Genomic DNA, 15,000 nt, shown 5'->3' with positions numbered 1-15,000 from the left:
GAGAGGGGGGCTTCACTGGAGGCACAGTGTGTGTGTGTGTGTGTGTGTGTGTGTGTGTGTGTGTGTGTGTGTGTGTGTGTGTGTGTGTGTGTACGCGTGCTTGTCTCTAAACTCAGCTAGAACAACTTGATATCTTTTTTGAATGCATTGTATTCTTTAATTGCTATTTTCCCCTTCAAAGTAGAAAAGGCATTCGCAGCATTTATTGTCATCAATCGAAAAAGTTGCAGGAGGAGGACAAGAATGTTCTGTCACCAACTTCACACTTCCTCTGTCAGTCACACGACAGCCATCCCCACGGCAGCTATGGAGCGGATGATGTGGAGCTGGCCTCACACACACATACAAATACACGCTCTCTCTCTCTCTCTCTCTCACACACACACACACACACACACACACACACACACACACACATAAATGTGCACATGCACACTCACGCACACAAAAACTCACACACACACACACATACAAATGTGCACATATACACACATACACACATACACGCTCTCACACACACACACACACACACACACACACATAATTAGTGCACATGCACACACACACATACACATACACGCTCACACACACACACACACACACACACACACACACACACACACACACACACACACACACACACACACACACACACACACACACACACACACACACACACACACACACACACACACACAGAGCCCTGTGGTGCTGGGGGAGTGTGGGAGGAGGAGGGGAGGTGGCGGCGGCGGAGCGTCAATCGTCTTAGTTACAGTTTATTATGAAATAGCCGGGGTAATTATATCTGCGTTTGTTTACGGGGGCCCCGGGGCAAGTGTCAGGCCATATAACACCACGTCTGTGTTTACATAAGCGCCGGCTCATCCTCCCCCCTCCCCCCCTCTACGCCCCTCTCTTCTCTCCTCCTCTCTCCTCCTCTCCTCCTCCCCCCAGTCAACACAAGACACAACAAGAGAAGGAGGGAGGGAAGAGGAGAAGGAGACACTAATGTGGCGAGAAAAAGGCAGAACCATTTTTTTGTTTGTTTTTGTTTGCTTCTGTTTTGTCTTTGTCTTTTTTTTTTCTTTCTGTCATAAGAGGCAAATTAGAGAGAGAGAGAGAGAGAGAGAGAGAGAGAGAGAGCATGAGAGAGAGAGAGAGAGAGAGAGAGAGAGAGAGAGAGAGAGAGAGAGCGTACAGGCTTGGCACACCAGGCCTGTAGCTTCACCAGCAGACAGATAAAAAAAATAAACAGAGAGGGAGAGAGAGGGAGACAGAGAGAATGAGAGAGAGAAAGAGAAAGAGAGAGAGGGGGGGAGAGAGACAATATCAACTCGATATCATCTCACTTGCAAATACATAAAAGTTTAAATATCCCTTACACCGATATATCATATCACTATTTATTGACAATGCATCTTATGAAACGAAGTAACAGAAGACCGGTTGGTTAAAAATGGCTTTTCTTGGTTTCAGAAAATGCATTAGTTTTGTAAGTCGCTGATTTTTCTCGGCAAGAATCTCCAAAGGCAACAAACAGATCAATCATAAGGATGCGGGGTGTGGGGGAAAAGCAGATTGTCTGTAGGATATCACTGACATTAGTCTCATGTGAGGCTCTCGTCTGGCTCACAAACACACACACAGAGACACACAGACACAGACACACACACACACACACACACACACACACACATTGAGGACACTGCTTTAAGGATGTGGCAGAAATGTATCAGCTGGATGAGGAGCAAACACAGAAATCACACACACACACACACACACACACACACACACACACACACACACACACACACACACACACTGTATGGTTAAGATCATTAAGCACCATCCAGAAAGGACTCTGGGTTTCAATAATTAAAGGCTCTCTAATTGGGCTCCCTGGAGACCCTCGCCTGAACAAACAAACTCTCTCACACACACTCTCTCACACACACACACACACACACACACTCAAAAAGATATTCAAATACACACATAATGCATATACATGCGAGCAGAAAGACATGATGGACGCTGTCCACTGCTCTGCAGTCCTGTCTTCCATCATGTGAACAACACCCTGTTGACATATTACCAAAACGCACTGGTGGACAGTGCTGTAATGTCTGTGATACACATTCTATGTAATTACACAGTTATTACATATGTGTACCAAGACATGGTTAATCTCTGTCAATTTATTTCCTTCGCAGCATTCAGATAGCAGAAAATAGTGCAGTTTGAGGTGTAAGGTATCACTTCACTGCCGTAGCACATTATTTTCTGTTCTACCTGAACACCATGTTGTTCATTATTCCTTTATGTGTTCATAACCATGCAGTTACGCAGAGACAAGGAAAAAAACACGGATCCGTACATCAGTGTTTTTCACCCTGCTCCTCATCTTCCTCCTCTTCCTTTTCTCACATCTCCTCATCATCCTCCTCCTCCTCTCTCTCTCCTCCTCCTCCTCGTCTTCCTCTTCTCCCTCCTCCTCCTCCTCCTCCTCCTCCTCTCTGCCTTGCTCTTCCTTGTCTAACTCTGACTCTGGTTTTGATTCTGTAAGTATTAGCAGGACCGGGCCAGGACCTTCATATTGCCACGGTGATGAGACTCAGGAGTGAGTATTACTCCCAAACACAAAAAATCACACACACATGCACAATATCAACACACATACACTACTCACATAAGGTTACAGATATCTGCCTTTCAGGTGAAATTTATGTAAAATGTAAAAAGTTCAAGCCACAGTGGTACTTTATCATGAAAGTAGGGCATTTAAGTAGAAGCATTCAGTGGTGGTTCCCTCATCTAAAACAATTCATTGAAACAAAGGGCAACACATTTCACCCGAAAGCCAAACATCCCTGACTAAAGTGTGCATTATTGTCTCTTGGTCTCCTTTTAACATCCGAGCATAAACAAACACACACAGTCGTCCATTATGCTGGTGAATGTGGTCGTCTCGTGTGTTTGTCTCATTAAGATCCCATTCCACTCAATTCCACTTCCCTCAGTCCCCCGACCAACACACACGGACAGAGAAGAGACAGAGGCAGAGAGAGGGAGGGAGGAAGGGAGGGAGAGAGAGAGAGAGGGAGAAAGAAAAAAACAGAGTGTGGGTAAACTAGAGAAAGAGTGTGTGAAAAATATAAGAATAAAGAGTGTGTGTGTGTGTGTGTGAGAGAGAGAGAGAGAAAGAAATGACAAGAGCAGAATGGGCAGTAAGAGAGATGTGTGGCTTCAGCTCTTGATTAGAGGCTTCCCAGAGTCAGCAGAACCCATTACCTGTAGCTCTCTCCTCTCACTCACACACTCACACACACACACACTCTCCTCCATCTCTTCCTTCCTCTCTCCATCCACTCCTTCACTGTCTCCCTCTCCCTCTCTCTCCCTCTCTCTATTGCATTCATTCCTTCACTTCCTCTCTCTCTCTCTCCCTCTCTCTTCCTCTCTCTCATTCTATCCAATCCTGTTTCTTGTAATGTACTGTGCACCAAACGTGCAGGTAATCAACCTGTCAATACCTAAACAACAAACATAAATGAAAAAAAAAAAAAAGACGGATATGTGAAAAGATCGTCCAAGTACGGACTAAAGAAAAGCAGAGGGGAATAAAAAAGAAAGTGAGTAAAAAAAGGACACTAGAAAAGAGCGTGAATAAAAAAAAAGAAGGAGAACAGGAGAAAAGAAAGTGACAGGCCCATCCAGGAGCATCAGTGAGCAGGAGGCTGTAATGGTATGAGAGACCAGGGTAAACAGTGTCCTCTCCCCCTTGCCAAATCCCCTCCCCTCCCAGCGGACCCAAATGGGCCGAGCGGACGGACGCTCCCGCACTCGGCCGCTCCCTGACGGACGCGTAACCTAATAGGGGGGGACCGGAGCAACGGGGAGCGGCGCCGCGGCGAAATAGAGGATGCAGGAAAACAAATGCAGCGGCGAACACGCCAGCCAATGAGCGGAGAGGAGCGCTGTCCCTCACCGGAGGTGGCGACGAGGTGGAGAGAGAGAGAGAGCGACGCGGCACTGCGCTGCCCCCAAGGACATTACCGGACACCTCGCAGGAAATACTCCATAACAACAACACAACAGTAACAACAACGGCGAACCCAACGGCACCACAGCACAGCTGGCTCAGATGTGGGCCGGATGAGGCCCTGGTTCTGGCGTGCGTGTTGGCCCGTGTCGGCGGTGTGGAACTCTGGTAGTGATAAAGCGCATAGTTTATATCTGCATCTCATTCCGCTTGGACTCTTTACACACCTCCATTAGTCATCCGAATCACTGGCAACACACCATATCCTCATAACACACACACACACACACACACACACACACACATGCATCAACCACAGACGCCCACCCAAGAAAACGCAATATTTCTGTTTTTAATATCCACGTCTATAAGATCAGGGTATAGATGGGTTCCAACTCAATATGTTTATTTATATATTTATGAAGAAAAAATAATATACACCCTTGCCTATCGGGGGTCCGGCTTCGGTGCCTATAAAAAATAATGTTGTATATGGATATACTTTTATATATAATCTCAATATGGGATCCGTTTTTTATTTTTATACTTATTTATTTGGTGTGTGTGAGAGTGAGCGTGTGTGTGTGTGTGTGTGTGTGTGTGTGCGCGTCTGCCCTAACAGCATTTCCAGGGCTGGGGGTTCTTCATCTTGGTGTCTGCTACAGGCACAGGGGCTGCATAATAATGCTCTGTGCCGCTCGCAAATGTTATTTCGCAGGCCGGCACTCATTTCTCAAACTTCACCACTTTTACAATTTCCCAAACTTTTATTTCCTTCATTATCGCCAACAAGATTTCATTACGCATTTAGAATGTAAACAAGCTTGAGTGATGACACCACCAGCCCGCTCGACTCTTTAGACTCCCTCCCACTGATGTCTGTTTCACCCACACACACACACACAGACACACACACTGCCCCGGGTGTGTGTCTCAAATCACACAAAAACACACACACACACACACACAAAATCTCATACTAGGGGGTCCTTAAACACTCACTCAACCCTCCCCCCATCACACACACACACACACAGTGTATATAAATATCCTCACAAACACACACTGTTTGTGTGAAAATGGAAACCAACCACATTAATTTACTATAAATTCTGTCCGGGTTTGTACTGGAAGATAGTGTTTATGCAAGTGTGTGTGTGTGTGTGTGTGTGTGTGTGTGTGTGTGTGTGTGTGTAACGAGAAGACTGGCACTAGCAAAAAAAAGAGAAAATGAGAAAGAGAGGGAATGAGCAAGGCAGAGAGAAAGAGAGTAAGAGAGAAAGTTTTCTCCCTCGCTCACATAAATCATACTGGAGAAAAATGAGCAAATGTGAGGGCTAACTCATCTTTTCTCTCTCTCTGTCTCTCTCTCTCTCTCTCTCTCTGTCTCTCTCTCCCGTCTCTCTCTCCCGTCTCTCTCTCCTCTCTCCCCCCTCTCTCTCTCGTTCCCCAGAGAATGAAATTCAGTGGAATACCTATCAAAAGTGCAATCACGAGGAGATAATATCAGCTCTGGTCTCTCTGCTCTTCCCCATTTCATTTGTTGCATGTCCTTGACATCCACATCCACCTCCATGCAGGCCCATTAAGATGGAGCGTCCCTCCCCCACACACACACACACACCACACCCACCCACCCCACCTCCACCCACTGCACGGGACCTGATCACCACGCCTGATGCATGGAGCCGCCACCCCAAACCCAATATCATCATTTGGAAATTAATACAATATTTCTTTTGTTAAGGGTGTGTCTCTATCCTCCTCTCTCTCTCTCTCTCTCTCTCTCTCTCTCTCTCTCTCTCTCTCTCTCTCTCTCTCTCTCTCTCTCTCTCTCTCTCAAACACAGAGGTAGCAAGAGAGATAGAGTGCGTGTGTATGTGTTTATGAACGCTTCCCCCCCCAAAAAAAAATATATTATATATATATATATAAATAAATAGAAATTAAAAATAAATCATTTAAAACAATCCTAATAATAATAACACTAATAATAATAATAATAATAATAACACACACACACACACACACACACACACACACACACACACACCCCTCCTCTCCAGAATCTTCCATCTGATGCCTTCATTAGAGTAATAAGCCCTGAAATGTGTTTGCATATGATCACCACTCTCTCTATCATGGGGAAACCAGCCTCACACCCCCAGCGCTCACATCAGCCCTTAGCCCCCCCTCAATCAAATGAGAGGAAAAGGAGAGAGAAAAGCAGAGAGAGACAGAGAGCAAGACGAGAAAGAGAGAAGGAGAGAAGGGACCAAAAAGATAGAGAGAGAGACATGCATTTTGGAATGCAGATGTAGATTAGCCTAAGGCTAAATCTGGTACAATGAATCCAATGGCAACTTTATGCTAAAAATTGTACATGGTCCCTAACAAATAAAATCTATAATAATAATATTTAATAATAATGATGATGATAATAATAATAATAATATAATCATCATCGTTGTCATCATCAGCATCATCATCATCATCATCATCATCATGACACTAATAATGATGGTAATAACAACATAAGGAGAGCAAGAGAGGGAGACAGGGAGAGTGAGGACTGAATGAGAGAGAGAGAGAGAGAGAGAGAGAGAAAGAGAAAGACATAGGGAGGGTGAGCAATAGAGAGATAGAGAGGGAGATAGAAAGAGAGAGAGAGAGAGGGAGAACAAGAGAGGGAGGGATGATGAGTGGTGATGAGTGTAGGGGTATCTACAGCAGCAGCAGCAGCAGACCAGGTTCCCCTCGGGGCTCTGATTGCTTCTGGGCACGCTCAGAGCGCTGCTGCCACTGTTTGACATCTTTCTTCATCTTTTCTTTCTTTCTCTCTCTTTCTCTTCCTCCTTCTTCATCTCTCTCTCTCTCTCGCTCTCTCTCTCTATTCAATTTCAATTTTCAAAATAAAACGAGCTTATCGACTTGACAAAAAAACAACAGCTAGATTAATAAATAACAATCATTGTTGTTATGTAAAAAGATAATGAAGTAAGCAAAACAAAAAATATATATTTTTAAGTAAATGAAACGCTCTCTCAGTGTTGTCTGTTGAGGGTCTCAGATGTGCTTGGAGGAGCATTGAGGATGTGTAGGGAGAATGGGTAGTGAGGATGGGTAGGAAGGATGGGTAGGGAGGATGGGTAGGAAGGATGGGTAGTAAGGATGGGTAGGGAGGATGGGTAGGGAGGATGGGTAGGGAGGATGGGTAGTAAGGATGGGTAGGGAGGATGGGTAGGGAGGATGGGTAGGGAGGGGAGGATGGGTAGGAAGGATGGGTAGGGAGGATGGGTAGGGAGGATGGGTAGGGAGGATGGGTAGTAAGGATGGGTAGGGAGGATGGGTAGGGAGGATGGGTAGTAAGGATGGGTAGGGAGGGGAGGATGGGTAGGAAGGATGGGTAGGGAGGATGGGTAGGGAGGATGGGTAGGGAGGATGGGTAGTAAGGATGGGTAGGGAGGATGGGTAGGGAGGATGGGTAGTAAGGATGGGTAGGGAGGATGGGTAGGGAGGATGGAGGGTGAGGATGGGGCCAGTCAGGACGGTGGGCCAATCAGGATGGGGAGGGAGGAAGGTTCTCACAGTAATATAATAAGAGAAACACAGAGCCTCATACGAACAGACACAAGTACACTACATGACTATACTTAGCTCCCATTTCAGATGGATGATAAATGCACCCAGAGAAACTCAGCAGCTTCACATTATAAACAGACTGAAGTTTGCTAAATAAGTATATATTTAGCTCCCATTCCAGATGATGGCAAAAAAAGTTTTATTGAGTTCTAATGGGTCCTATGAAGCATATTTAGCACAATGGGCACATATGGGGGGGGGGGGGCACAGGGTGCGGCGGGGGCCTTTCCCAAGAGACGCACTCCTCGATATATAATGAGTATAAGGCATCCAAATTACGGGAATAACATAGAGATGGATAAAAGATCAGTTGTGTCTGAAGCGCGTTTGCATGCAGCGATTGTGTCTGAAAGAGAAAGCGATTAACGCATCTCTACTGATTAGCGCTAGCCAACTAACGCGCGGCTAGCCACCAGGGATTCAGGCCTCTCTCTGTGCGAGAGCGAGGGAGAGAGAGAGAGAGACGGAGGGAGGGATAGAAAGAAAGGACAGCATGAAAAGGAAAGCAACCAGAGCAATTAATATTGCCACTTTCTCACAAGACAGAGAAAATAACAAACATAAACAGGAAAACAAATTAGATAATCTTCCCCGGCTTTTCGTCGCAAAATCAAATTAGTGTCGCTGCAACTAGCTGAAGCGCATTCTGTGACCTTCAAGGCTGAGAATCAGGGCAAACTTTGATGCAAACAAAGTTTCTAAAAGCTGCAATCCCTGGCATCTTTTAATATTCAGTTCAGTTCAGGAGGGGGAGGGGGGGGTTCGGACTTGGTTTATCGCTCGTAAAGAGTGAAGTTGCACTTGGTTTATTGCGTACGAGTCCGACAGAATCCGCATGGCCCGCTCTTCAGGAGATGGGTCGTGAAATACGCAGTTGTGATATTTTAGAGGCGTTTGGAAGGAGAAGGAGAGGCTTACCGACTCCTTCATAAGTTTTGGGGGGGACGTAGCAGGCCTCTCGCAGCGGGGGTGGTGTTGGGTGGGGGTTGCTGCTGGTGGGGAGGAGGAGGAGGAGGAGGTGGTAAATCTGTGGTTGTTTATGACGGGACACGAGGGATATTTACAAGAGAGCTGAGACATACACGCGGCATTTACCAACCCACACCAGGAGGGCGGCGACGAACAAGACTTTATTTACTGCCCCCGTGTCCTGGCATCCTAATCACAGCCTAACACACACACACACACACACACACACACACACACACACACACACACACACACACACACACACACACACACACACACACACACACACACACACACACACACACACACACAAATACACTCAGTAACGGAGTTATGGACAAGCTCTTGTGCAATCTTCCCAGCTAAGTAGAAATGGAGTCGTAAATTTCCCTCATGTTCAATATTCACATATTCAAATTCACTCTGTGAGCCTGTCTCTTGTTATGATGAAAGGAACCCTGATGAAGTTCTCCACAAACAAAATGTGTGCGCACACACACACACACACACACACACACACTTTTACAAACCCCTTGCTGAGTTTTAATCTGTCCTTCGTATGACATCACACACACTCACGTTTGTACACTCACACGACCCCCAACTGTGTGAAAGAATTCTTCGAGTACACACACACACACAGAGCACAAACACATGAACAAAGGCATACTCCGATATACAATAGGCACCAAGCTGGGCAGAAGTTTCCATGCAGTCTTAACATAGTTGATGACAAACACAAATACATGTTCAAACATACACAAAGACACTCTAATGCACACAAGAGCAAAATATAGACACTCACAAACAAATATAGGCATACAAAATACAAAAGTATCCACACACACCATCATAAAATACACGGCCTGCAGATTTTGGGCCTTTGGTGCAATGAGAGCAGATTGTAGGACAGAGCCAAATGCAGGCATACATGAATTAAGTTTCATTCACACACACAAAAGATAAGTTAAGTGAAGTGAAAATAGTCACCAGATTTCCCATCAATTTCCGCACACGTGCGCACATACACACAGTTATCCACACACACTCACACACAATACAGTACACAGACATCACGCCCCTGCTCCCCCCCCCCCCCCACACACACACACACTCAACATTCTCTGTGCTGTGTGTGTGTTTCCTGAGGTGGAGAGGCTGCAGTGAGCACACATGGTCTCTGAGGCTTACAGCTCGCTCTTGCCTGGACAGCATGTAGGCAAAGAAACATGAGAGGGGCCATTCAATTAGCAAAGGCAAAGCCTGTGTGCGTGTGTGTGTGTGTGTGTGTGTGTGTGTTTGTCTGAAGTCTGTCTGAAATTTGCCTTGGTCTCATTAGGACTTATTCCTTTTGCCTTTCTTGATCTAAAACGGAATTGCCTGTGTATAAAATGTACTACGTAAATACGCTTGAGTTGGATTTGCCACGGTTCCCCCCCAAACACACATATCCACACACACACACACACACACACACACACACACACACACACACACACACACACACACACACACACACACACACACACACACACACACACACACACACACACACACACACACACACACACACACACACACACACACACACACACACACACACACACACAGCCATGTTGATGTGTGCTGTTTATGCATGTAATCTGATTTCCAATAATTCACACTCTCTTTATGGAGCTGTAAATCAGCCCAGTCAAGCATAACCACCATCCTGTACTACCCACCAGCCCTCTCTCTCTTCATCCCTCTCTCTCTCTCTCTCTCTCTCTCCCCCGCTCTCTCTCTATACGCTACATCTGTCTGTCTCTGTGTGCCTATCCCACTCTCTCTCTCTTTCTTTACCTATCTCTTGCTCTATCTCTCTCTCTCTCTGATCATCTCTATCTTTATATTCACTACATCTGTCTGTCTCTGTGTGTCTATCCCTCTCTCTCTTTCTCTCTTTATCTATCTCTCGCTCTCCCCTCTCCATTTCTCTCTCTTGATCTCCCTGTCCCACTCCACACTTCTGTCCTCATCTCTCTATATATCTCTATCTATTATGATGAAATTGCCCCTCAGGGATGAATGAAGTTCTTTTAATCGGATCTCGAGACTTTGCTTGAGGCAGAGGGGTCATTGTAGGGAAGACACACTTTTCAAGAGGACTACACACACACACACATATGAGAGAGAGAGAGAGAGAGAGAGAGAGAGAGAGAGAGAGAGAAAGACATAGCGGGAGACAGGGGAGACACAGACAACGTACAGGGAAGAGGTCACTAGGGAGAGATATGTCTTCCAGAGGGCAACACACAGCACCATGGCTCTGCAGGAGACTGAAGGGGACTATCAGGGGAGAGAGGCGGACTCTTTGCCATTCAGACGGCCACTATGGGAGGTGTGAGTGGCGTTAACACTGCAGTGTTGCCTCCTCTGCTTGAGGAGTGTGTGGGGAGAGAGGGAGATGGCCATGGAGAGTGTGTGGGGAGAGAGGAGATGGCCCCTGGGTGGACAGGACTCTGTGGGGATCTCATCACTCTCAGCTTGGACGTCACACGACGGAACTGGTGTACAGGGCACCGGCGCCGGCTCCAGGGAAGAGGGGAAAGCAGGAAGACACACACACACACACACACACTGCAGGACACACAGACACACTCATCCCCATTGCCATCAGAAGGATGGAGCAGCCTGTGTCAGGGTTCAGTCACGTAGCCAGAGTGGGGATCGTTGGTCGGGCGGGCAGGTGAGTGTGTGCGTGTGTGTGTGTGTGTGTGTGTGTGTGTGTGTGTGTGTGTGTGTGTGTGTGTGTTGGGGGGGTTTCGGGGGCGGTCGCTAGCTGGTTAGCATGCAGGGCGTGGCAGAGAGGAGGGCCACGGGAGGAGAGTCGACACGGCGAGGGTCGCGACCCCTGCCACTGACCCCGCTCCATTATTCATCCCCCCGGAAACGCAGGCGTCAGGGAAACGGGGTTCCGGCCCGGCCCCCCGTCTTTAAAGGCGGAGCGGAACTCTGACCCCGAATCAGAGGGGTGCCGGAGGAGAGGCTCGGAGACGGCCGACGTCTACATTTTTAAACTCTCCCTCGGGCCCCCTCGCCTCTCTCCATCGCTCTCTCCCTCTCTCTCTATCGCTCTCTCCCTCTCTCTCACTCTCTGTCTATCTCACTCTCTGTCTATCTCTCCATCCATCTTTCAATCTTTCCATCTTTCACGAGGCCCAACGCACATCACCTTAGCGTAGGTAGGGTGTGTGCATATGTGTGTGTGTGTGTGTGTGTCGGTGTGTGAGAGTGTGAAAGAGCAAGAGAAAGGTGAGTGATAAAAGAGAGGAAAATGGAAGAAAAGAAGCAAAGTAGAAATAATCATTCCGTTCATATAGAGAAACGTCACTGCAGCAAAGCCAAAGGTACAAAGATGATGACAGCCACGCCGTTACCCAACTACAGTACATTACATTGGATCAGACGCCATTTTACTGTCCCTCTGTATAACACAGAGAGCTAGTGAATTTAAAAAGCATCAGAAAACCAACAAAGTTTTAAAAAAAAACAACAACAAAAAAAAAAACAATGGATACGATTTGCAGAACAGAGTGGTTGACAAGTCCATCATACGGAGAAGATACTGCTTTGTCACCCGTATTCGCATAATTTCAGGTCAATTCATGAAGGCAAACGGGGGCGATTAGAACATCAGTGGCCAGTTACCATGCAGTTATTGTCTGCTGTCTCCCAGGTAACAGCCAATGGAAATTGCCATGCAAATGAGCTAATACATATTTATGAGCCCTTGCCTGAGATAAGCGAAGGTCTACTTGGGTGCCACGGCGATGAAAAGCGAAAGAGGCATGTCATCACATCACAGAGCGAGGGCTATTACACGACTAATGATGCGATAGCTGCTATCTCCCTCTGCCGTCTCATGGAAACAGACGTACAGTATTGTGTGATATTCAACTCGTCCGGGGACGACGTGTACGGTGGCCTATTTGGCACAATAAGAGGGCTGACCCTCGGGGTTTCAAAATTCCCGAAGCGATGATCCCAGGTGTGGAGACGGTGAGGTCCTGAAAGAGGGTGATGAAAGCACGACAACGGGACCTGATACGGAATAGATGCTCGTACGATTCGCTAACGTCATTCTCAGTTGTGATCTGATGAGTCTCATCAAGTCTGAGAAACAGAGTTGTGTAGAAGTGCGTTTTTTATCTCCATTAGCTCCATACGTTTCTCCCACAACACATCTGCTTACCTCACAACGCAGAGCTAAACCTTAGGTGCCGAATACACTCCCATCGCCTGAGTCCCGCACACACGGTTTTACGGCACGCGTGGCGTGTGTTGTGTTTCGAGAAATACAAGACTGCGCTGTGTTTGCAGTAGGGCAAACAAGTATGCTGGCTACAGTGACCAGTCATCAGATGCCGTTTGGCAAATGGATTTATTCTGAAGAGCTCATCAATGTTTCATTTTATTGCCACCAAAGTAATAAATAACAAGAGGAATTGTTTTCATGGCACACTAGATTAAGTTACAGGTTAAAGACATGATGTCAGAAGTGTTCTGACTAGTCACCTTAATCCATTTCTACAGTCCCAAATGGACAAGACGGAGGTAGTTCCTTTCATCTAACGGGAAAACCTCAGCGATCATTATCCTGCTAATACCCAGACTGAAAGACGTGTGTCTAGTCTAGGCCTGTATGCGTAGCCTACAAAGCAAACATTTGGTTGCGTTTAAAAAGAGGCCAACCAAACTACTTACTTAATCAGATCATCCCATTTACGCCACTTGGCAAAATGAGAGAACGCATTTATTTTGTTCACTCACGACACGAGCCTGTAGGAAAACACAGTCACTGGGCCAGTCACTACTAATAGGCACCATTTGCGAATAGTGAATTATTTACTAGAGTTATTTTTAAAGTGTTATTTACTAGCGTTATTTGTGAAGCATTATTTACTAGTGTTATTTGCAAAGCGTTATACATTAGTGTTATTTGTGAAGCATTATTTACATCTAAATGACCGTGAAACTGTTAACCAACTTTATAGGTCTTATACATAATTAATAGCCAATCAGAAAAGAGTACTTCTCATCTCTGGGGTATAGTGAAAAACTTGCCACATACAGTATATACAGGACAGAGGCTGATATAGCCACTACAAGTCTACTACACTACACACTACAAGGAAATACTAACGAATTTCCCTCACGGGATCAAAAAAGTATATATTCTATTCTATTCTATTCTATTAAGTCAGTGGTGACCACTGACCAAGGCTTCGCACACTCATCTGCGAAGATGCTAGTGCCAGCATATTTGTCCTCAATATCAGCCAAACGTGGTGGTGTTTTACAAATCAGGCCCCCGCATGGCTTCTGTTGCACGGAGCCAGAACACTCGAGGGATGACCCAATTACAGTGTGTATCATTCAGAAAAGACAAACACAACTTAATTCTGATCTTTTGATCCGTTTATAATGCGAGACAAATCACTCACTGTGGCGCCTGCTATTTGAGGTGTGTGTGTGTGTGTGTGTGTGTGTGTGTGTGTGTGTGTGTGTGTGTGTGTGTGTGTGTGTGTGTGTGTGTGTGTGAACCATCAACGGGCCCTAGGGAGACCCCATAAAGGTTTTCTCCACAACACAAATAACACACCTCTCAAACTCTCTCTCTCTCTCACACACACACACACCTGAACACAAACCTCAAACACACACACATCAAATAGTGATTTAACACTCCTCACAGAGAGCATAAGAGACAGAGAGAGATAAATAAATAAATAGCGAATAAAAAACAAAACTTCCAAAGACAGGGGGGGAGGGGAGGGGGGTGGCGTGGCGGCTGAATGAAAGAGTAAGTGCCCAGCCAGTGATATGAAAGCCCCGCTCGGCCCTGTGGGAGTCAAACGCAGCATCTCGCTCTTTTTAGCGTGTCTACACACATGCACCTACACACACACACACACACACACACACACACATACACACACACACACACGCACGCACACACACACACACACACACACGCACGCGCACACACATACAGACACACACGTACGCACACACACACACAGATACACATACAGTACACGAACACAGGTAGACATACACTCTCTCTCTCTCTCTCTCTTTCGCTCTCCCTCTCTCTCTCTCTTTCACACACTCACACACACACACACACACACACACACACACACACACACACACACACACACACACACACACACACACACACACACACACACACACACACACACACACACACACACACACACACACACACACACATTCAAGGTGTTCAAAGCCCATTCCAGAGTATTAATTTTAGATGCGGACTATCAAAGATGCAGCAAACA

The 15,000-nt window shown here is 46.3% G+C and overlaps 1 protein-coding gene across 1 annotated transcript in view; it reads right to left on the bottom strand.

The window, feature by feature from the left end:
* The window catches only part of rsrc1 (arginine/serine-rich coiled-coil 1), a 158,346-nt gene that overhangs the window by 85,513 nt on the left and 57,833 nt on the right, over positions 1-15,000 (bottom strand). The gene's annotated exons all lie outside the window — the stretch shown is intronic.

The sequence above is a fragment of the Sardina pilchardus genome, chromosome 13, assembly GCF_963854185.1.
Source record: "Sardina pilchardus chromosome 13, fSarPil1.1, whole genome shotgun sequence".
Classification (NCBI taxonomy): Eukaryota; Metazoa; Chordata; class Actinopteri; order Clupeiformes; family Clupeidae; genus Sardina; species Sardina pilchardus.
This window is presented reverse-complemented; position numbering and strand designations above follow the sequence as displayed.